The 23,109-nt window shown below is 44.3% G+C and overlaps 1 protein-coding gene and 1 long non-coding RNA gene across 8 annotated transcripts in view; one reads left to right on the forward strand and one right to left on the reverse strand.

Moving 5' to 3' along the window:
• Positions 1-23,109, forward strand: part of Rnf216 (ring finger protein 216) — a 123,300-nt gene that overhangs the window by 44,502 nt on the left and 55,689 nt on the right. The window contains exon 11 of one of the 7 annotated variants that reach the window (XR_015633963.1): positions 1,897-2,053. The gene's annotated coding sequence lies outside the window, so the exon portion shown is untranslated. 7 annotated transcript variants of the gene reach the window in all.
• On the reverse strand, positions 7,975-12,675 carry LOC120095834 (uncharacterized). The gene is made up of 6 exons (XR_015634664.1): positions 12,631-12,675; positions 12,020-12,189; positions 11,826-11,932; positions 10,664-10,739; positions 9,148-9,602; positions 7,975-8,685 (listed from the first exon to the last, which is right to left on the reverse strand). It is a non-coding gene; the product is annotated as an uncharacterized LOC120095834 (long non-coding RNA).

Here is a 23,109-nt window from a genome sequence, read left to right on the forward strand (position 1 = left end):
CTCCCCTCCCCTTCCTTCCCTTCTCTTCCATTCCTTCCCTCCCTTTCTTCCTTTCTTTTCTTTTCTTTCTTGCAATGTAATACATCCATAAAAATCAGTGGATTCTTCAGCAGAAACCTTGTAAACGAAGAAGGTTAAAGTGTTGGAAAAAAGTAACCTCTAGCCAAACCAAGAGAATTGTATTTGATAAAATTATTCTTCAAAAGTTAAGAAGAGGGCTGGAGAGATGGCTCAGTGGTTAAGAGCACTGACTGCTCTTCCAGAGGTCCTGAGTTCAATTCCCAGCAACCACATGGTGGCTCACAACCATCTGTAATGGGATCTGATGCTTCTTCTGGTGTGTCTGAAGACAGCTACAGTGTGCTCACAGACATAAAATAAATAATTAAAAAAAATAAGTTAAGAAGGCCTGACATGGTGGCACGCACATTTGGGAGGCAGAGGTAGAGGATCAGTGTGAGTTGGAGGCCGGTCTGTTCTACATAGCAAGTTTCAGGCTGCCTAAGGCACATAGTGAGACACTGTCTTTTTAAAACAAAAGCAAAAACAAAAAAATGGAGAAGGAAGAAGAGAGAAGCAGTCAGGGTGTGGAAAGAGAACAGGGTGGGTTAAGTACTTCACAGATATGAGGTCCTGCACTCAGTTTCAGGTATGGTGCACACGTTCACCATAATCTCAGCACTTGAGAGGCAGAATCTGACTCTGCCCCAAGTCCTAGCCAGACACTCTTTCTTAAAAACCATGGTGAGTGGCTCCTGAGAAACAACCCGACATAAAGCTGTATACATACACACATCCATGACCATGCACACACATGCTCAAAAGGCAGCGCGAGGAGAAACCAGATACGTTCCTGTAATCCCAGTATTAGGATCGAAAACTAAGTAGAAACACAAATTCATGTAAAACTACGAAGTTCATTAGCAAGTAAATAAATCTATAGATAATATAATAGTTGTATAATATATAGATAAATATAATAGTTCCCGAGTTAAGTAAATATACACATAGTTCCTGATTTAAGGTTTTTCAACTTTAAGAAACCATATTTTTGGGGCTGGGGATTTAGCTCAGTGGTAGAGCGCTTACCTAGGAAGCGCAAGGCCCTGGGTTCGGTCCCCAGCTCCGAAAAAAAGAACCATAAAAAAAAAAAAGAAACCATATTTTTTTATTTTAAATTTTAATTATTAAAATAAATTTCATTTGTCTGTGTGTGCGCTTATTTAAGCACATGGTGAGGTTAGAGGGCAGGCAGCTTGTGAGAATGTGTTTTTTCTGTACCATATGGAATTTAGGGGTCAAACTCATATCATCAGGCTTAGAAGTAAGCACCTCACGCACAGAGCCATCTTGACGGCTGAAGAGACTACTTTAAATCTTGATCCTTTGTGAGACCAATGATATATGATAATACTCCTCTTATAAGTATGGTGGCTGGGCAGCAGCAGCAGGCTACAGTTATCACTCAGTCCTGAGTTACTCCACAAGCAGACAACGGCATTCCACTCTGCAGTGAACTGTGCCACTCAGCTTCGCTGTTAGATTGGTTAGGTGTACCAATCTAAAGTTCATTGTAAGTTAGAGAAAATCTGTATGGTCATTCAGAATTCCGTAATAAGGTAGTTATACATAAATCAGTCGATATAGAATTTGAAAGACAAAAATCCAAAAACTCTTCAAAAGTACTAATGGATTCACAACAACAAAAACATGCGATTTGTGATGTAAGTCATATTAAGGGTGGATGTAGGGGCTGGAGAGATGGCTCAGCGGTTAAGAGCACTGATAGCTCTTCCAGAGGTCCTGAGTTCAATTCCCAGCAACCACATGGTGGCTCACAACCATCTGTAATGGGGTCTGATAACCCTCTTCTGGTGTGTCTGAAGACAGCTACAGTGTACTCGAATACATAAATAAATAAATCTTTTTTAAAAAAAAAAGGGTGGATGTAAGAAAGTAAAATGAATATTGTTATTATTGGCTTTAAAGATATTATAAATACAAGATATTTTATGTACATTCTATGGTCCGAGAAGACTCATAGAGAATATGCAAAAGAAAAACCAAAAAAAGGGAATATCAGTATTTAAAAAAAAATCTAAGCATAAAGGAAAAAAGGAAACAGATGAACCAAAAATAATAAAAACCACACACAAAGGTAAGCTCCTCCTTCCATTGCTGTAACGCAGCATCGAAGGAGGCCCTAAACAAAAGGCGAGTAGAGTGACTGGAAGGATTTTAAATCAGGTTCTGGTTGTGCTTCTTCAAAGCCTGTGCTGGGCTTGTGCAAGCTACAGCTGAAAGGAATGACATTAAGTAGAAATGATAACCAAAAGAGAGCAGGTTGGCCACACTTCTACAAAATATACTTAAAGAAAAAGCTATCAGTTGATAAGCAAGGGAATTATAGCATAATTTAAAAAGGTCAGCAAACCAATTATAACCATTTCTAAATCGTGATGAGCCTTCATATCCATGGATTCAGCCAACCGAAGATAAAAATACCTGAGGGGAAAATGGCTCCTGCATTAAACATCTGAAGACCCTTTATCTGTCCTCACAGATCTGCACTGTCTAACAATTGCATGTAAGAAATTGTTTCAAGTATGGGAGAATGTGCATAGGTTATGTACAAATGCTGTTGCAATTTCATGTAAGGGACCAGGCTGTCAGTAAATTTGGATATCTGGAGGGGCCATTAGTTACTTTCCCGTTACTATGATAACACACCATGACCATGACATGCTATTGAAGGAAAAGTGTTTTGGGGCTTATGGTTTCAGAGGGAAAAATTCCTTTATGGCAAGGATGTATCGTGGCAGAGGCAGGAAATTTGACAGATCACATCTTCAACGGTAAACAGGAAACAGTGCAAACTATGGTGTAGGATAAGAGTTTATGATCTCAAAGCCACTCCAGAGCTATGCTTTCTCCAGCAGGGCTGCTCCTCCCAAACTGCCCCCAAGCGCCACTGCTGAGGCCAAGTGTTCAATTGCCAAGGCAGTGGGACAACATTTCCCATTCAGTTCGCACAGGGGGTCTTGATCCAGTCCATAGGTAACAAGAGGTGACTGACTATATGCACCCAATGTCAATGCCCAAACATGTAAAGCAGATATTAATAAAACTGAAGGAAGTTATAGATTGCCGTATACAAACAGTTGAAGATCTATGACTAATAGAGCAGCCCAACAGAGGACAGACTGGGTGATCTAACAGATACCTACAGAACATTCTGCCTGTCAGAAAGCAGAAGACCCATTTACAAGCATGCATGAAGCCTTCTCCAGGATAGAATGATAGGTCACAGTGCAGGTTCTAAGACTTAAGGTTGTCATCATACCAGGTACCTTTTCTGACCACAGTGGAGTGAAGCTAAAAATCAGCAGCAGCAAGAACACAGGACAGTTGGGGTATATGAAAGGTTTCTCTGCTGAGATCAAGAACGAGCTAAGCTGTGTTAGTTACAAATGCGTGGGATAACCAGCTTACCGAGAGAAAGGGAATATTTTGCCTGCTTTGGAGGTTAATTACTTACATGTTTCTGTTGTGCGTTTGGCCTTGTTAAAGGCAGACTGTCGTAACAGAAGCTTGTGAACAAAAGCTATAGCTAAGGATCAAGAAGAGACAAGAGTCGCACAGTCAGTCCCTTTCTGTGGTGTCAGACACACAAGCACACATGCTGTGATATGAACTCCTGCCTCCAGTAACCTACGGCTGTAACAATGTCAACCCTTGGGGCATAGGAAAAAGCAGAAGTAGAGTAGCATCAGCTCTGTTCACATCTGTTCAGCATCAGAAGCCTAAAGAAAAAGATATTCATACCAGGAAGGGGGAAGTTACCTGTTCACAATTGATTCGGGTTTTGTCTTGATTTGGTTGGGTTTTTAGTGCTGTTGATGGAACCCTGAGCCTCCATATGCTATCTTGAGAAACAGCAAAGCTGGAGATCTCAGATTTTACTATTTCAAAGCATATTACAAAACTACAGTTACATACATGCAGGTAAAACACTACATGTAAAATAAAAGTAAAAAACCTCTCGGGCTGTTGGGCCTGTGCCTGAGTGCCTTCTTCCACTGAGCCATCTTACTTGTACTAGACTGCAGACTTTTTTGTTTTTGTTTTTCAAAACAGGATTTCTTTGTATGACCCTAGCTGTCTTGACATTGGCTCTGACCAGGCTGACCTTGAATTCACAGAGATCTGCCTTCCTCTCACTTCTGAGTGTTGGGATTAAAGGGGTGTGCCACCACCATCTGGCAGTTCTTCCGGGTTGGGTTTTTTGTTTGTTTGGTTGGTTGGTTGGTTGGTTGGTGTGTGTCCTGGAACTCTGTAGACCAGGCAAGTCCTACTTGCCTCTGTCTTCAAGTCCTGGGATTAAAGGAGTGCACCAGCACAGTCTCTGGGTGGGACGTGAGATTTAAATTTATGTCCTGAAACCATAAAGCTCTGAGAACAAAGCAGGAGAAACCTACTCTTGGCATTGGCACCGATTTCCTGTATATAACACCAAAAAGAAAGCAGTAAAAGTAAAAATAGGCAGATGGATGACATCAAACTAGACTTCTACACCTCAAAGGGAACAAAGTAGAAAGACAGCCTGTGGACAGGAACTCTTCAGTGCCTCATGGACCACCTGCTCATTGCAGCACTGCCCACCGTGGCTGTGAGGGAGAAACCACTGAATGACATTTACAGAGGAGCGGATAAAAACTGTGTGTGTGTGTGTGTGTGTGTGTGTGTGTGTGTGTGTGTGTGTGTGTGTGTGTGTGTGTGTGTGTGTGTATACACACCTTGAGATAGAAATCCTGTGCTGTGAAACAACTAGGATGTGCTTTGACGGCGCCATCCTAAGTGAAGTTAGCAAGTCCCAAGAGGACAGAGGCTGTGGTTCCTTCCACTCATGTGCAGTAACCACACACAGGTAGCAGGAATCTGAGCAGTTATGGCTGGGTCTAGGCATAGGGGAAATGGGAATTACTGTGCAGTGAGTAATTTGAATCAGGCCAGATTCAGAGTTCTTGATACTTGCTTATACAACATTTTGCTTATAGCTAGCAAACGGACTTCACGTCTTGTGATCTCACAGTTTTTGCAAAGGACAGGGCATTTAGTTCACTTTGTGTTCCCCTGCTAAGATGGACATACGCCATGATTGAAAACAGCTCTGGTGCTGCTAAGCTTCAGGCTTGTCTCAGCAACAGTTGAATCTAGAGGAACAGGCTTAGAGGGATCCCGGGTGATGGCTATATAGTTAGAGTGAATGCGAGTAGGACAAGGTGCAAGTGAGCCTTCCGCTTTGACCCACTGCGTCAGCGATTTAATGGGAGGGAACCTCGGAGGATTTCAGCAGGGGGAAAAAGCTGAGGTTGCTTTGAACATGTAGGGATTTCAGGATAAAGTATGGAGACTGTGTGTGTTTGCCAGCAGGGTTCTCAGCACACAGTTTGCAAAGTGACTAGATCACCCAGTCTGAAGAGACTATGGTTGAAGAAGGAGCTTAGAGTCTGGACTTTGATGCAGTTTTGAAAGGACAGTGGCCCAGTAAGGGGATGGTTACTGTGAAAATGTTGGGTGGTTCTCAGCTTCCTTCTGCTGCTTCAGTCACCTTATTTAACAGTGCCCACAGTGAAGAGATGCAGCACAGGGACCTTATAGCTCCAGACTGTCTGCTTCAGAACTTAACCTTAACCTTTACCTGGAGATGATGCCACTCCTGTGCTAGATTCTTTCTCTGCTCTTGGAGGAAAGGGTCTGTGGGAGATAAAATAAAAACCAAACCTAGAATAGAATGCAGAATCCGTGCGTGAACCGTGAAACAAGCTGCCACTAGATGGCACTAGTATTCCATAAGAAAAGTACCTTCTTCCCCTTGGGGATTTCCAAAATAGATGTGTCAGCACAACTGTCTTGTAAGCAGAATTCTTTCACGTTAGTGCTAAAGCAGACTAGTGTGTGCATTCAGATTTCATGGCGAGATGGCTGTGCTGTTAGGACATCTGCCTTTTCCTTTGTACTTGCTCCAATTTTATAGGTGGCTTTCTTTCTCTCCAACAAGATGACTGAACTGGCAGTTAATCCTTGAGGATTTTGCATTATAAAAAGTGAGCCATGAGCTAATTTTGTCCTATGTAAGACTAAAGGCATCTGCCTTGTTATTGCAGTGTTTGCCAGTAAGCTACACTCCAGTTGGAGTCTGAGGAAGCTGTCACTCTGAGAGAAGGCTTTGATAGCGATGCATCTAGGAGACCTGGTGCCCGAATCCTCAAGACTTGAGGCTTACGAGTGCCTTCTGTAAAATAGGCGGGCTCTCATGGATGTGCGGAATGTGGGTCTGGGCCGTCATTTCCCTGGTTCACTCTTCTTACAGAGAGCATTCATCAGCTCGATTCAGCTCGCTGCTTCAGCAGTCAGTAGATGTGTGAGTGTTTGCTATGGAGAGGAAGCACATAAATTTTGGCAGGTTCTGACATAGTTTCCAGTATTCTACGGAATATTTTTTCTTAGGTCCAGACATTTTCATCTTGAATCTCTTTCCTACCCTCTTAGATCCACATGTCTGCTTTGTATTCTACAGTACACACAGAGCTTTCTAGAAAATTGGCTAGAATTTTCACCAGTCCACAGTAAGCAAGTATTAAGGAAAGAAAGGCAGCCATGGTAAAGAGTCATATGAAAAGAACATGAAGAAACCTGTTTGGATTCAGTCTGTGGACACTGAGAATGTGAATCGGTTATGTAATCCCCCATCTCTGAGTTTGAGTTTGGCTTATTTGTCAATCTCCACCTCACACCTTCTTCCCTGCTTCCCTTCTTTACAGTCGTCAGGTGCCATGCCATCCTCTGTAGCCTTCAGTGCTCAGAACTCTAATGTCTGTGAAATATTGCCAGAATTTACTGCAGCAAACCAGGTTTTTTGGGTTTTTTTGTTTGTTTGTTTTAAAAAAAAAAAAAAGGCAGACCAGAATCTGCAGCTGCCTGCAGTAGCTGAATGGCTGTGTGGAGAGAATGTAAATTATCCAGCTGTCATTGCCAAGACAATTCCAGCTGTGGTGCCAGGCGATTGGCACTTACTGGCCATACACTGATGGGGAACCTAGCTAGGCTGCTGACTCCTGGACTAAACCAACCCTTCACATTATCCAGAGTTGATGAAGCTTGGTTTTCATGTTCCTTCTGTCAGGGAGGACCTTTACATCAGGAAGTTACAGTGACAAGAACCAGAAGTCTTGGTGACAGAAAGATTCCTAAGCCTGTAGGTGAGGGCTCACTTACTGGAATAAAATCCACACTGCATTATGGAGTCAGAAAGGGAGGAGTTGGGAATGTGGTCTGCTCTTCCTACAGTTTCCAGAGAGGTCCTACTGAAGAGCTTCAGGTCTCTGGTGCTGTGGTGTTTGTGCTTTCTGTGTGTCCATTATGGATGGAACAAAGCCCTTCACTCACTTGCTGGTCACTACAGAGACTGTGCTAAGTGGCACTGAAGCTTGACACCAAGTGATATATAATGGTAGAGCCAGAAACCCAAAGGAAAGCCTCGGGGTATATCCCAAGGCCGTAACTGGAAGCCATTCTTCCACCAGACATGCAACAGCCAGCATAGTAGCAAAGGGTTTCAGAGTTGCACTGACTTTGCTCAAATATTTTTGTCAAATTCCACTTTTAAATTCCGTATAGCAGGGGTTGGAAAGGTAGTTGAGTACTTGCTGCTCTGACAGAGGACCTGAGTTCAGTTCCTAATGCACCTTTAAACTGTCCTTAATTCCAATTCTAGTGATGTGGTACCTTCTCCTGGCCTCTATGGGCACCAAGCACATATATACACAGTGCACGTGCATATGTTACAGGCAAGATTCTTATATGCATAAAGTAAAAATTAATTTAAAAATTTTTTCTGTAAGAGCAGCACACACATCTGTTGTTCCTGTGTTTCTTGGCCCTGGTATGATATCTGACCATTACACAGAGGCATGTCTGCTAACTTTACATGTTATTTAGTCCTGGAACAGCCAGAGAACAGGTGTGTGTGTTTCCGAGAGTGAAAACCACCCCAGAGGGTAAATACTGCTTACCTCACGTCTGTATCTTCTCACTGAGAGTTAAATAAATCCCACGTTTGCTGTTATTTGTAACGACTGTCTAAAGGGAGAAAGATAACTACCCCATACAGGAGAAGAAAATATAAATTAAAACCTTTTCTCCTCTCCCCACCCCCCTTATCCCTAAAGAAAGTTCTTGTTTTTATATTTCACCTGCCTTTTCCTGTCTAGAGCAGTCCACACAAGGTCAGCAATCAACAAGAAATCTGGGGGCTCCTGGGATCTAGCAGCAGTTCTCCTGGGCATTGGGTGTTTGCCCACTTGTCCAGGAACTGGCATCTCTATGGTACTTAATTTTTCAAACCCGTGAAGTAGCCTGTGATGATGGTTAAAGTGTTACCACTTGCCAGGAGACAGATCACAGAACCCTCTGTTCCAGTCAGTCAACAAAGCATGTCTTTCTCCTCTGTCAGCACTGCACAGCACAAATCCTTTTGGTATGCTTTCTTGGTAAGCTATCTGTTTTGAGAGTTGTCTTGAAGGCTGTTGACGATACATAAGCTAGTATTCATTGATGAAAGTCCCGTGAGCTCAGTACTGGGTACTTGTGAGGATATGGCAAGTCACTTAAACTCGTGGCTACCTGCAGAAAAAGGGCAGCACATTGGTTACCTTGAGGGACTTAGATTCCAGTTCCTCTTTTTCCTAGAATTGTGATCTATACTAAACATTGCCCTGATCACATTTCCACTATCTGTAAAATGAAAACTTTGCACAGCACTAAGAAAAACAAATGGTGTAAGATAGACCACGCTAAGTTCCAGTGTCTGCTGCTTATGTCATTCAGTAGTGGCTGTGAGTTTGAGAGACAAGCCCCGTAATGAAAGGAATTCTTAGAAAGTTGGGCCTTCTTCCTGATTGTTTGTACAGGTTACTGCCATGAAATTATGTGATCAGGCATAACACCGTCCTATCAGGAAGCAAACATATCTTCACACACCTTATATTTCTCACCAGCTTTCTGTCTGCCATGACAAAGGGGTATCAGTCTGGGCTTTGTTTGAGACAGGGACTCTTTATATACCCCAAAATGGCCTGAACTCACCTCAGCCTCCTGATGCTAGGATTACAGGCCAGCATCACCAGAATTAGTAAGGAAGATGTACAACTCCCGGACTAGGCATAGTATAGCTTAGTAGTAAAATGCTTTTCCAGTACAGATAAGCCTGCAGGTTCAATCTTCAACACCGTAAAAAGAAAAAGAAAGGAAGGGTAGATAAAGATTCCTACCAACCAACCCCCACCAACCCAAATTACCCCAGCTCCAAGAAGGATCTGTCCCGCACTGCCCAGGGACAGCTTTATCCTGAGAAAGGCTGCCTGTGGGCTGCTGTTGTCACTGTTGTCTTTGTCTTGTCCACAGCTCTGCTCTGCCTTCTCTTCTTGCACTACTCATTGGTTTCCCACTGGTATCCAGAAGGATTGGAATTTCAGGGACTGGTGTTCAGAAAGGTATAGGAGGAAAAGTTCACAGCACATTTTGCTGGAGAATTCTGTTACCTAAAAAATAAAATAAAATGTGTTTGTCGTGTGACTTGTTGGTCACATTTCTTTCTTTTTTTTTTTTTTTCCTTTTTTTTCTTTTTTTCGGAGCTGGGGACCGAACCCAGGGCCTTTTGCTTGCTAGGCAAGCGCTCTACTACTGAGCTAAATCCCCAACCCCCACATTTCTTTTTTTAACTTAATGGAAGGCCCTGACCTTTACTTGAAGTCCAGGCTTCTCCTGCCCCACAGCAGGAGCCCTTCAAGTCAGACTGCTATTCCCTCCTTCCTCTGCTGGCCCTGGAGCAGGGCATACATACACGTGCCATCTCCTGTTTTCACTATGTGCTACTTACAGGCAAAGACTGGATTTTTCTTGGGTCTTTACACTGTTAAAATAGAAACTGCCCTCTTTGAGTGCCTTTGGTCACTGTTTTAGCTTCCCTTTTCAGACTCATCAAAACCCCATCTCATTTGCATATTCTATCTGGATCATAAACTTCCAGGGGAATCTTTCTAGAAACCACACACCAATTTGCTTAGCCACTTTTTATGTTTTGCTAAAGTTATTTAATGGGCTTTTCTTGTGCTTATGGCTTCACTGAAAGAAAAATGTGTTTTGATTGTCTTTTTAAAAACAATCTCTCAAAAGTTGATATCAGCAAACTGTCTTTATAAACAACGATTCAGCCCACCTTATCTTCACACTAATTGTGAATTACCAGGTATCAGCACTTCAATTTGTTTTAGTGATCTCATTCAGTGTCCTTGAGCAAGGGCTTTGTAAGAGAGAGCATGCATGTGCGCATGCGCAGAGCATGTGCCAAAGAGAACATGAGCGATCAGGTCCCTCCTTTGCATTCTCAGCACAGAACACTGCAGGGTTTCCTGCTTTGCCAGGTAAAAGAGATATTGTTGCTATGGCAATACCAGAGGCAGGAAGCTCCCCAATCCTGAAGGGGCTGTGTATATCAAGGCAGGGGACATGGGAGGGAAGTGGTAGCAAAAGGAGAGCATTTACTGAGCAAAACAGGAGTAACTCAGAGACCGTAGGTGCTCTTCCTATATTGTGCACTTACTCTGAATTCAGGTTTCTTTCCCAGTTGTAGTGTGGCAGCCATGAAATGGAAATGGCCTCTGACCCCTTAGTCCTCCCTGAAGTAGAGACAAAAAACAGAGTAGGAACAACTGCTACTCACTACCCCCACATGCCCTATGACCTTTTCATAGGCCACAGTTAAAACAAAGTCTCTCCGGCCTGCTACCCTGTTCTGAGCAGGGTCAGCTATCCTGGCCTGGAAAACCTCACTGCCCACAACAGGGGAAGATGCCGGTTTCTTTGAAACTGCATTGCACAGTGTGCTCTGTGTCTGCACTGCATGGTAATGAACCTGTGATGACTTGGTAACCTTGGTAACTCAGAGTAGTAGTGGAGAGAAACAGAATCTCATCTGCCGAGGTCAGGGCCCAGAGTACAAAAAAAAGAAAGAAAAAAAGAAAGAAAGACATAGCGGGCAGCACCTCTGTTAACTCAGTCTGTGTTGTGTAGTCATGACTTCCTGGCTTGGGAGCTTGACACTATCCTCAGGCTAACGTCCAGATACACATCTGATGGAGCTCTCCCCTAGTGTGTGTGAGCGACTTGATGCTCGCATTCAAGCCACACAGCAGCAAGTGATATCGGTGAGAGTCAAACCTAGAGCTTCCAGTCGCTCTTTGTCTATGCTTGGGAAGGTTTTATCGTGTGGTTTGCAGAGTCTTTATCTTTTGGAAATAGTCACTGACAGTTTATGAATGACCCAAGCAGTCTGGGATTTGTTCATGGTTGTACAGGAGTGGGTGGAAGAAGATGAAGGGGCCAGGTAAGCTAGGACTGGCCATGAGTCGGTCATCAGTGGCTGGTGCATGGCATTCTTTTCTTTTTTTCGGAGCTGGGGACCGAACCCAGGGCCTTGCGCTTCCTAGGTAAGCGCTCTACCACTGAGCTAAATCCCCAGCCCCGGCATTCTTTATATTGTCTAGTTTTGTGGTTTTCCTTCCCAGTCATCACTAAGTGCTAGAGGTGTAACTCTGTGGTGGATCATCTACCTAGCCGTGTGCAATGACCTGGGTTCAAGCCTCACTCGACAAAGAGCTAAGTCAAAGCAAACACTCACATGTTCTCCACTTTACTATGTCCCTGTCCTTGCCTGCTTTGCTTTGCAAATATGCGTATACATCCCTCACAAGGAATGGAACTACCTTACTAGAGCCTTGTCCTGGGTTCAAATCTGTACTCTTCTGAGACGAGATAATTGGTAACAGGAAAATGGCAGCAACTGCCTACTCGAAGGCAAATGCTCATCATCCTAGAAGAAAGGGTTACGTGTCAGGATTCTCCATTAGAACCGGTATTCTTTGAGCAGCACCTGAGAGGTGGAGTGGGTGGAACCTACCAGAGCCACACACATGGAATTCAGAGCTTCAGTGTAGACAGCAGAGAGACTGCTTGGAAAGACTGTGCAGCAGCTGTGGCCTCTCCTCCTTCTTCCTTCCTCCTGTAGGCTCTGGTGTGACGACACTGACTATTCCATCTCCAGGGAAACTTACATGCAGGCTGTTCTACCTGAAGGCCAGAAGAGAGACCAGACAATTTTTGAGCATCCTTCCAGACCAAACTCAATGGTTCTTAGAAAGCTGAGATTGGCATTTGCTTTTCAAAAACAGACTAAGTCTGTCAGATTAAATCTCAGTAGCCTCATAAAAGTGATTTTTCCCCCCAGATTTATTTCCCATCAAAGGTTCCTATGAAAAGCTTTTTGGCTTCAAAAGCTCCCTGTGCCTGAGAAGCAGATCCAGATTCTAGCCCAAAGCCAGTAAAATGTTACAGTTTCTTTTCTTGTCTTTGACTGAAGCTTGTCTTTTTGTCTTCCTCTCCTTTCCTATCAGACTAAAAACACCTCTGGTTTCCACTGTCCTCTCAGAAACTTGGATCTTTCCTCCCCTTTACCCTCAAGGCCAGGGCTTGTGCTCTCTTCCAAGGCTACCTTGCTTTGCCACTTCTTACCCAGACTGGCAGGGCTGCTCCTCGTTCCCCTTTGCTGTCTTCTGCACAGATACAATGGAACACCACAGTTATAAGAATAGTTTGATAATTCAGCAGCTGTGCTGGAAGGAATGCAATAGGCTAACTCCTCTAGACAGCAACGGGAGGTGGTGAGACTCCCAGGAAGGAAAGATCACTAGGCTTTGTCACACTGAGGAAAGCACCATTGTGTGAGCTTTCCTGAAAAAGCACACGTCTTGGCCTGACTGTGTGCTGCAGTAAGATAAAATGGGTAGAGATAGAATTTTACTGTGGGGTTAGAGGATTATGTGTCCTGAGCTGTATTCAGAGTCAGCCGATAGACAGGTATGACCACAGTGGGAGGAAATACAATTAGCAGAAAAAGACCCTAGATCATGAACTATGACAGTGTAAAGTCATAGGTAAAGGAAGGTAAAGTCAGTTCTGTAGATGCCAAAGAACTATTACAGGCTTCATAGTGGGTTCATGATGCTTTAGAGGGAACCTGTAACTCTAAAGGAAGTAGCAGATAGAGATCTTCAGGGAGCCTTGTCAGAGCCTGAGAACACATGGTCTTGTAGTCCTAGATAAACCTTCTTACCTTTGTTAACAAGCTGTTAACAAAGCTCTGAATATTTGCATGGAATTTCCCAGTTCCCAGAAGGCCAAAGAAGTAGCCAAAGAAGCTTCAATCTTTTAGATTTTAGTTAAACTGGAGGTGCCAGGGAGAGTGGCTTTGGGCCATACAGGCCAGTCTAGGTCCATCTGAGATGCAAACTCCACATTGGCACTCAGGAATATTATTCCTCCTTCCTGTGTAGTTTCCTGTGGTTGTCCCTGAAGCAGATTCCTGGACAGTTGGTGTGTCCCTACAGTTTGACAGGCCAGCTTCCCCCCACACCCCCGTCCTTGGGAACTTTATGTAGAAGAAACTGTGTGAGCATCACAGTTGTGTGCTCCCACCCCCCATCTTAAAGGCTTGTTTTCCAGCTGAAAGCATGTTGTATAAGCTTAATTTCTCTCGCTCAGATAAGCTTAATTTCCCTAACTCTTAATGTGCCTACAGAGAATTGCCTAATTCTTCTTTTGCAATGTGTGTCTGCAGCTGGGAAGTCTGCTTTTTTTCTGCAGGCCTCTTGACAGAAATGCAAACAGTTTAAGGCTCTGTGTTGCAAACCACTGCTTTATCAGCAGAAGGGCCTTGGACATTACTGTGCTTTCATGGGGTGGACTTTTCTGCAGTGGATGGCTGCTTTCTTGACCCTTTGCCATGTGAAGGTTACCTCCCTGCCAGACCCCAGTCTCCATAGCTTGTGCCCAAGGTACCTGGATCCAGTGATTGGAACTCAAACCTCTGGGCATCTCTGTGCAGACCTTTCACATAAAGCAAGACTTTTTCATGCCTTGTTTTATAAAAAGAATGTTTCCACAAAACCAAGGCTCACCACTCCTCATAAATGGCATGTCCATTCACAGGCAATGTAAGGGAGGGTGCCCCCAGCAGTTGGCCAGGCCTATTTTCTTCCTTAGCAGTAGCCTGGTCTGTGCCATCTCGCCAAGGGCAACTGAAGGAAGAACACTATTCTGTGGCTGCCAAAACCACAACAAATGACAACTTTCCCTTCTGTCATCTCTGGGCCTCAATGCTGGGAAGTAATTCATTTTTCTACCATAAAAGGGCAATGAGGTTTTTCTGTAGCAACCATGCCTGCTACTCTATGGGGAGAAGCAGAGACAGACAGGGGGTGCTGCTTTGGTTCGTCCTGGTCTTGCTCAATTCAGGCTCCAGCATGACAGTAGAGGCAGTTGAGGGCTCATCTGCTTATTCATTCGCTTGCTGCCTGCAGTAACACTTGAACTCTGCCCAAGTCTGTATTGCTAACATTTGGTTCTCATGGCTTATAATTGTGGATACCCAGTTTTTTAAAGAGACCCGGGAGATCCTATACGCCAGATACCCTCAGTGCTCTCGGCTAGTATAAATGAAGGTCTTAATTGGTGGGTTTCTGTTAATCACTTCAAGCCTTTGGGAAGCGTAAAATCTGTGTAAAGTGTTATCCATTAAAACCCTGGGATCTTGTCAGTGATAATAAATAAGTGTTAGAAGCAGCACACAAGTACTTTTTATTTCTTTTTTTTTTTTTTTTTTTGGAGCTGGGTACCGAACCCAGGGCCTTGCAACTGTAGGCAAGCGCTCTACCACTGAGCTAAATCCCCAACCCCACACACAAGTACTTTTTAAAAAGTACATGCTCATGCAAGATTCGATAGGGCACATCTGCCATCTTAGCATTTTAAGTCAAGGCAAAGACCATCAAGTAGTTTTAGGAACCTTTCCTACATGAAACCCTGACTCAAAAAGAAAAGAAAAATCAAAAGAGAAAGCAAACACTTAGCTATTTTGAACCATTATAATACTTTGAATGTGGATGGAATGTTGGCTTAGGCCCTAAAAAGCATGTGCTGCTCCTGTAGAGAACCAAGTCAGGCATCTGACAAACACCTAGAACTGTAGGTCCAGGGAGTCCTCTACCTCGGCCTCCACACTCACCATACACTCATAAACACTAAAGTCAGTAGAATCATTTTTTAATAGAGTACTTTTGAAATAGTTGTGAAGTTTCAGCTCTGTGCTCCCTAGCCAGAGGACTGGGGGAAGCTAAGTATCAAAGAATAAAAGAAGGTGGGGGAGAGAGGGGGAGAGAGAGAGGAGAGAGAGGGGAAGGCTGCTTCAGCCAAAACAGGGGGTTCTTAGTAAGGACTGCAGTTGACTTTGTCTTTTAAATCTCCATTCTGACTAGTTTCATAGCGGAAGCTGGAACTGAGTGGAGCACATTCTTAAGTGAATAAAGGTCAGCCAAGAATCTTGCTGATCCAGAAATTTGGGCGGAAAGCAAGGCTTTCCAAAGTTGAATGTTACTACCCAGATAGTGCTGGTTGAGTCTGTATTCAACTGGCTCCCATTCAGAAATGAATCACAAGTCATTCCTGAAAGAGAGAGTCATCGAAGTGGCTGGAGTAAAGTATCACAAACCTAGACCCTGTTTTCAAAGCCGTGAGACTAGCTTGGAGCCTCACTCTTGAGGCAAGTGGAGCAGATGGATGGATAGGCAGCCTGAAAATGGAAAGTTCACAGAGCTTTGTTATTTGTTTCTCTGTAGGACTCAATTCTTTTTTCTCACTAGCTCAAACCTGAGGCTTTGCCTATGCCAAGCAACAGTTCTGCCACTAGGTATATCTTTGGCTTTTGACCCTTTTGATCTATTAAATTGCTGATTAGTGTGATAGCCCTGGCTTATCTCAAGACCTGCGCTGCCCTGGGAATGCACATTGGTCCACGAGGCTTTCTTCTGGAAACTTAGAAGCACTGTCTTCTGTCCATTCCCTCCCTATCTCGCTGTGTACCCCAGACTGGCCTCAAGCTTGTGTGCTCTGCGCTCCTCCTCCACTTGAACAGTGAGATCTACCACCACACCTAGCATTTTAGGAGGTACACACACCCCTTATTTCCAGTCAGCCACAGCCAGTAAAATTACTAATTCTGATTGAGTCTAATTTAAGATTGATTTCTCAAGCATTTCCTTCTGGTACTGACCCCTCCACATCCATCGCTGTCTGCCTGCATCCTGACATGTAGCCGCCACTTAGGACATGTCAGCCAGCTTGTTTCCTAATTTGGTTACGGTATTCTCCAAGCAGTTTGCCTAACCTTAGAAAAACACAAACACAAGGAATAGCTCCCACAGAGCAGAGGGGAATTTCCTCTTATCAAAACCCCACAGTTCCCTTCTTACTTCCTCTACAAAGAAGAAGTAACATTTTGAAGAGGTGGTTGCTCTCTCTAAAGTTCCCTCTTGAAGCTTGGCTTCTTCCTCATCCTTAATTGTCCCCAAGTCTAATTTTATTTTTAAGGACATCCATTTTCAAGACCAGAGTTAATGATACATACCTGAAGTCCCAGCACTGAAGAGTTAGAGGCCAGCCTGGCTGCATAATGACTTTGTCAAGACAGAGGGATGGAGGGAACAGGGACCAGGCTATTTCCTCTTGGTATAGTTATGAACAGCGAACAGTTAGGTGCATTAATGCTATGGCATATGGTAGGTGGGAGGCAGCAGACTTCCTACAAGAAGCAGGAGTAAATATTTTAGGTTTTACGGACCATACAGTATGTCAGACTGCTCACTTAAGTGTTCATCATGAAAGTAACTGTGGATTGCAACTAAACAAGTAGATAGGTTGTGTTTATAATTATTAGAATTTTAATTATTAAGTAAGTAGGTGGGAGGTCAGATGTGGCTGCCTGCAGTGTACACTAAGAGAGAGAACAAGGGGTAGGTGGTGGGTACAGCGTGCTCTTGTTGGGTCTTTTTGGTTTGCTTTGATACAAGGCTCAGACTTAGAGTCCTCCTCCCAGCTGAGGTCACAGGCAGGCACCACTGTAGGTGAGCACTATACACAGGAATCTTAAATGGAATGAGAGGGATGTTTGCTGGCATGCATAAAGCTGGTTTGGAAGGCTAGAAAGACATCAGTAGCATGTATCCCCCCATAGGGAGGCCTCCTGAGGGTCAAGAGAAGCAGCATATATATATGGCCTTTGTTTTTAACAAAAAAGGATTACACTTGTCACCAACTCATACTAATGTTTTAAATTTTTTTAAGAGTTTATTCTTATTTATGTGGCTATGCCTAGATGAATGTCTGTGCACTGTGTATTTATGCTGGAAATCAAACCCGGTCTTCTGCAAGAGTAGCCAGTGCCTTTTACTGCTGACCCTCCAGCCTTCTTGAGCTTTTTAGAGCTAACGGACTTTTCCGTTTCAAGAGAACTCAAAAGATGAAAAATGCAATTGTCAAAATATGTCTGTGTACTTGGAGTTTTATATGTGTGTGTCTCTGGTCCCTATGGTTCCCACAAGGGCCTGTTTTAGTGCCTGAAGAGGACAGCTGTGCCTCAGAGCTTCAGTCATGGGGAAGAGCTATGTCTGTGTGAGTGTGGACCGCACCACCTTTCTTGAGGCTCTTCTGCCCCATTCACAGCAACTGCTTTGGAGCTGCCCTGCCTGCTGCACTAGCTACAAAATGCAATACAGCTTTTGTAATTGGGATTCAAGACTGCTTCTAGTGGCTTCCCTTTCCCCTTACTGCTCCTGACAAGAAGGTCAGGATGAGTTCTAATTCAAGAAGCGTTGCCATGACAGGCCTTTAAAATATCTGGTCTGGGTTGTGAGAGCAGCTGATAGAGTTGCTGCCTCCCTGGTATGTGGCACAGCTTGCCTTTTGGTATGTGCTGAAGGCTGAGTAGCAAATCCTCTGCTGAGGGGGCAGTGTGGGCTATAAACAGCTAAAGAATTCACATATGGCTGTGGCCTCCTCCCAAGCAGATGCTCTTCAAATAGCCAAACTAAGCCTTTCCCAGGCATAATTTAGGGGCTTCTTTGCCATCATTCAGTTTGTCTGCAAAGCTCTGTAGGAATGTTAAAAGTGGGAGCTTTTGAAATCCCTTCTTGAAGACTCCAGATTTGTGGAGCCAGTAGCAACAGCATGTCTGTGTGCACGGAGACAGACAGACAGAGAGACACGCACGCACACATGCACGCACCAGGGAGGCAGTAGAAACAGCACGAGCACTGTTCAGCAGAGGAGGGAGCTGCCACCCACCCAGGCTGCTGTGTGCTGCTGTTCTTAGCTGTGACTAAAAGAAAATGGTGAGCAGGCAAGTTCTGCTGAACAAGCAGGCCTCACCCTTTATGAAGTAAGTTGTTTCAGACATTGTAAATAGATTTGAAAGATGCCAGCATAGTTTCCTCTGACCTCAGTTTTATCCACTGGCAGCTCTGCAGTGTCAATGGACTCTGACAAGTGGCATGGGAGGGATGTGTGCCTTCCCCAGACAGAGAAGAGGCAAGCCTTTGGTTGCCGTGCCACCTCGTGCTTAGTGCTCCTAAGGGAGGGTAGGCATTTCAAAGAGTCCCTTTGAAACTGGCATTCTCTTTACATACATACATACACGGGCACCTTTTTCTCCCCCCTGCCCTCAGCTCATTTCTTGGCTGCTTTATTTAACCCGAAACTTGTTTCATGCTTCTGCATTCATTGCACTCCTGCTCTTCGATTATTAATGGCCCTAGAGCAATTCAGCCAAAACCCTGACACTAATAATCACTTCTTAGAACCTAAAAGTGAGAAGACACTCTTCCTGGCAGTACATTCCTACTGTCAAGCAGTGAGGTATCTGTCAATCTGTTCAGGGTATGGCTGAACATTGCCCCTCTTCCCCAGACAAGCAGACCCAGCTCTGTTGGAATCGAGATACTTTTTAGTCGATAACTTTGGGCATGAGTGGTTTAGAGAAAGAGATGTGCTTCTATCAGAACCTGCAGCACCACCAGCGGGTTCCTGAGTGAGGACAGAATTCTTTGTGTCTAAAAGAAGCAGAATGCAGAGAAGTGGTGAACACACCCTGGTCCAAGGTGCTTGGAGAAGCCCATGCAACCTCCCTGTGTCACAAACCATGGTGGTTCCCTTGTGATTGTCTGCATTGTGCATGGCACAAGTGTGCGGTTAGAATACCTGAAGTTGTTGGGACGGAGCTGCGCTAGCAGATGTACATGTAGGAGAAGCCAGAGTTAGAGGCCGACCTGGGATACACAGGGAGAGACCGTCTCAGAAGATAGATATTTACAGACTATGCAAGGCAGAAAAGGACATAGGAGCAGGAGCTTGAACTTTTCTTTTTTTTTTTTTTTTTTTTGGTTCTTTTTTTCGGAGCTGGGGATCAAACCCAGGGCCTTGCGCTTCCTAGGTAAGCGCTCTACCACTGAGCTAAATCCCCAGCCCCGAACTTTTCTTAAAAAGAAAAGAGCTCCTGAAAACAAGGAGTTATTGATGGTGGGAGCCACAGGAAGGTGTAGTTGCTAGATCCCACTCTCTGCTCTTCCAGACTCCCTGTCCTCTTTTCCTCTCCCTTCCCCTCTTTTTTCCTTTCTTTTGTATCCTTTTAAATATGTCTTTGTAACCAAGGGTGACCTTGAACTTCTGATCTTACTGCCCCGAGTGGGAGCTTAGGCATGGACGGCTTTATTCAGTTTATGCAGTACTGAGGACTCCGCATCATGCATGCTAGACAGGCACTCCACTACTGAGCTATAGCCACACCCCCTCTCCTTTCCTTTTGCTTTTCCTTTTGATGTGTGATACTCAAATATGGCCATACTTGTGGGAAAGTCACAGGGTGAGTCACGGTTCCCAAAACCGAAAGTAAATCTGTCACATTCCCCTGTCTCACATAGCAAGAAATGCAGTTGTTGCAGTCAACACAGAGTAATGCCAGCCTTACTGCAGCCACCATCCTCCTCCAGCCTGCACCAAAGAGCCCCTTTCCCCACATACTGCTCTTGACATACAGGTTGGAGCGCGGGCTCCTAGAGGCTTTCATTCTGCTTCATGGTATTGAACAGGAGCCACAGCAGCCCAGTCTCCTAGATCCACAGGAGACAGAGTGCGCAGCGCCTTTGTCTTTAGTCTTTATTTAATACTTGCTTCTCTTCGTGCGTTCAGTCAGCTTTAGTACTCAGGCTCCTGAGCTTTACCATTGGTTTTGCTGTTGGTTCTCCAACTTACCTGTGCTAGGCTTACAGGTAGGCAGACTATAGCCAGCCCTTTTTTATCTTTATGAGCAGTATTTTGTGACTTGATGGTAGTTGTCATCCAAGAAGTCATGTGTCATAGTTACCTAAAGCAACCTTCCATTGATGAGAAAGTGAAACATAGAATTATTGTTAGTCATCAACAATTTTCATATCCCAGTCCAAAGAACTCAAGACACATGTAAGCGCTAATAAGGAAGTCTCTATTAAAGACTCGGAGCAAGACATGGAAGGCACTGTGTGAGCTTCCTGCTCCGCTTCCTCTTTCTAAATGTCCCGACCTATCTGCTAAAGAGGGGCATAGCTTTTTTTCCTATAAGGAATTGAACAGCTACAGGATGGCTTGACACAAAAGTGTCCGTCCGCTCTTTGTTATGCCTTAATGTACTTCTTAGCATGTACATGTGTTAGCAGAGTTTTGTTTTTAAAGATTTTTTTATTTCATGTATATGAGTATACTGTTGTCACCAGAAGAGGGCATCATATCTCATTACAAATGATTGTGAGCCACCATGTGGCTGCTGGGAATTGAACTCAGGACCTTTGGAAGAGCAGTCAGTGCTCTTAACCGCTGAGCCAACTCGTGAGCCCAAGATTTTTTTTTAAAAGTCAGTTTGGCTGAGCACCTTTCCCTGTTCTTCCTAGAATGAAATGCATGATAGCTCCCCCCATTTTCTTTTGGGCTCATAAGTTCTTGAGGGTGTGCTAGGGTATGCAGTTCACTTCAGCCTCATTTACTGTTAAATTACACTTGTGTTGTATACATTTTTCTCTCTGTCAACTAGTAATTAAAAGACGAGTAAACATTGCTGTCAGCTTCACACACTTCTGTACTTTTAAAAACAAAAGAAAGCCTATTGTCCCCACCAGCCCGTCTGACGCCATAGTGTCTGATGCCAGCAGAGATGTACTGTGCTAAACCAGTGCCCCCATCTCAGGTGGGCCCTTCCTTCTAGGACACAGGGAGGTGATTGACCGTGACAGGCGCTACTTGTGTGTTACAGAGTTTCCAGCCACTCTTCCTGATCAGAGCAAATCTTTGATCCCTTAGGAAAATGGCTTCCAGTAGAGAAGCTGCTCAGTACTTGCCTAGCTTGGATGAAATCCTGGGTTTCAGATTTCCAGCACTGAAAAACTGGGAATCATGACACATGCTTAGAATCTTAGCATTCCCAGGGACTTTTAGGACAGCCAGAGCTCTACAGAGAAAGCCTGGTTGGGGAAAGGGGGTTCCTAATTCTTTTAGCACCTTCCACTTTCACATCCTTGAAAATGCAGATGGAATCTTTTATCCCTTTTCTCCATTTCCTTTATCCTTTTTCTTGCTAAGCTACTTTCTGGGTGGGTGGATAGATGGGTGCATTTGATTTTCCTGATTCTGGGACTCTTCACATTTGGGATCGTTTTGTTTCTCATATCCACTTACTTCAGAATCTTGGAAAGAGCAAAGGGGTCCAGTTCAGCTTAAACTAGAAAAGACTTCAATGTCACTGACGTCCATGGTGCTAAGGAGAGGGTCCTTCAGAACTGTCTTTGCTTCAGAGATAGCTGCCTGTGTATGTACTCTTTAATGTCTAGAAATCTCACATGTTCCTTAATTTTTAGCTTTAAATTTGGAACCTGGTGTTCCTGACAGGCACAGTCAGTTGACTATGATAATGGATCCAGTTGGGCTGGCCAGGGCTGGAGCTTTAAGACTTTCTGTAGGTAATGGTCCATTGCTGCAAATAGCGCTGCCTTTGATGGCTCCTTTGGCAAGTTTCCAAAACCTTTCTCTTGTATTTTAAAACGGTGAATGAGTCTAACGGAACAGAGTAGTAGAGTTGTCACTGGAAAACTCAGTAGGTGACTGACTCTGCCTGCCCATGGCTTTAATAGTTCCCAGCAGCAACTCCTGATCACAGGAAGACAATCAGAAACTGCACTGCATGATCATCAACAGAGCGTTCACCCTGATTTCCTCACCAGAGACGCAGGGGTGTCTGTCATTCCTGTTCCACCCCTCCCTCCCCAGAGAGCTTGTGGCAGTTCAAGTCTCCCTAGGAGTTTTCAGGCACACACTCACTGTTCCTGCAAGGAAAGGCTGGCCACTTTGATTGCTGTCCTCCAGGATGCATTGTTGGGGCAGCCATCTCCCGTGGCTGACTGTCAAACAGAGGTGGACCATGAGGGCTGAGAAGTCACTGAGCTTAACAGGACTCCAGTGAGAGGAGTTCAACTGCAGAAACAAGTTTCCAAGGTGCTGGGGACAACTTGGAGTTCAGGTCAGATTGCAAGAAGGAAAGAGGGGGGGGGTCATTGTTTGCAGGATCAAATATTTGTCCTTAAAAGTAAATCTGTGAGACTGAGGGGTGTAGCTCGGCAGTCAATCACTTGCCTTGCACAAGTGAGGCCCTGGACTTAGGCTGACAAAGAAAGTAAGGAGAAGGGGAAAACTGTTTATTCAGGCACATTTTTAAGACTCGGTATGGACCAAGATTGTATCTGCATTCTCCTATCAGTTTCTGCCGTGCATGCTTCATGGAATTTTTTGCATAGTTTTCTACAAGGTCAGGACAGAAATACATGCTAACGCTACAGATTTTTAAAATGCACATTTTGAACGTGTTTTTGCTTTTGTCCAGGCCTTCTTAGCATACATATTTAATTACAAGGCATGAGGATTAATGGGGCTTTGAATATTTAAAGCTCTTCTCCTGAGATTCATTTGATTTAATTACTCCTGAGATAGGCATTTGCAGCCTTGGTGACTTGCCATTTGGATGGGAGTGTAAGAGGAAGAGGAGGAAGTGGGACTCCTGACAGGTTGGCGTTGGGCCCCTCCCTC

This window comes from Rattus norvegicus, chromosome 12, assembly GCF_021556685.1.
Source record: "Rattus norvegicus strain SHRSP/BbbUtx chromosome 12, alternate assembly SHRSP_T2T, whole genome shotgun sequence".
NCBI classification, from domain to species: domain Eukaryota; kingdom Metazoa; phylum Chordata; class Mammalia; order Rodentia; family Muridae; genus Rattus; species Rattus norvegicus.